Below are 565 nucleotides of genomic sequence, written 5' to 3'. Positions count from 1 at the left end.
GGTTGTGATGTAGGATCCTTTCACACTGCGATATTTTGATGCGTCATTTCATTTCCGTCTCTATGACTATAGTAGAACTAGATTCATTAAGTAACAGCCCCGGGTGGTACAGTCTGTGGGAGCACCTGTCGATACGTACATGTGTATGTATAATGTTAATGCAACTGCTTCGTGTCTGGGTGGAAGTATGAGCGGTTATAGACAGATCGATAGACAGTCCCTTAAACAGTTACCCAGATAATTGATTAACCAAATTGATAAATATATTATTGTACGTGTGTGAATGTCAAGAAGATAAAGCCTCCGGCAAAACATAATCTATTTGAGTGTCTGTTAATGCCAAGTGGATCCATAAAGAATATCACGGAAAAGATGAATTAATAATCAAATTGATAAATATATTTGCATATGTGCGTGAATATCAAGAGCTTAGATGCTCAAGCTTTTAATTTCGTAGCAGCTTTGTTAATATTTGCATGTAATTGTGTGCTTTTTTCTTGTTAATATCGATATGCATTCATATGCTATTATTAACTGAGAAACAAGTAGACAGATAGATAAGTGA

The sequence above is a fragment of the Penaeus monodon genome, chromosome 22 (genome assembly GCF_015228065.2).
Source record: "Penaeus monodon isolate SGIC_2016 chromosome 22, NSTDA_Pmon_1, whole genome shotgun sequence".
Taxonomy (NCBI): Eukaryota; Metazoa; Arthropoda; class Malacostraca; order Decapoda; family Penaeidae; genus Penaeus; species Penaeus monodon.
This window is presented reverse-complemented; position numbering follows the sequence as displayed.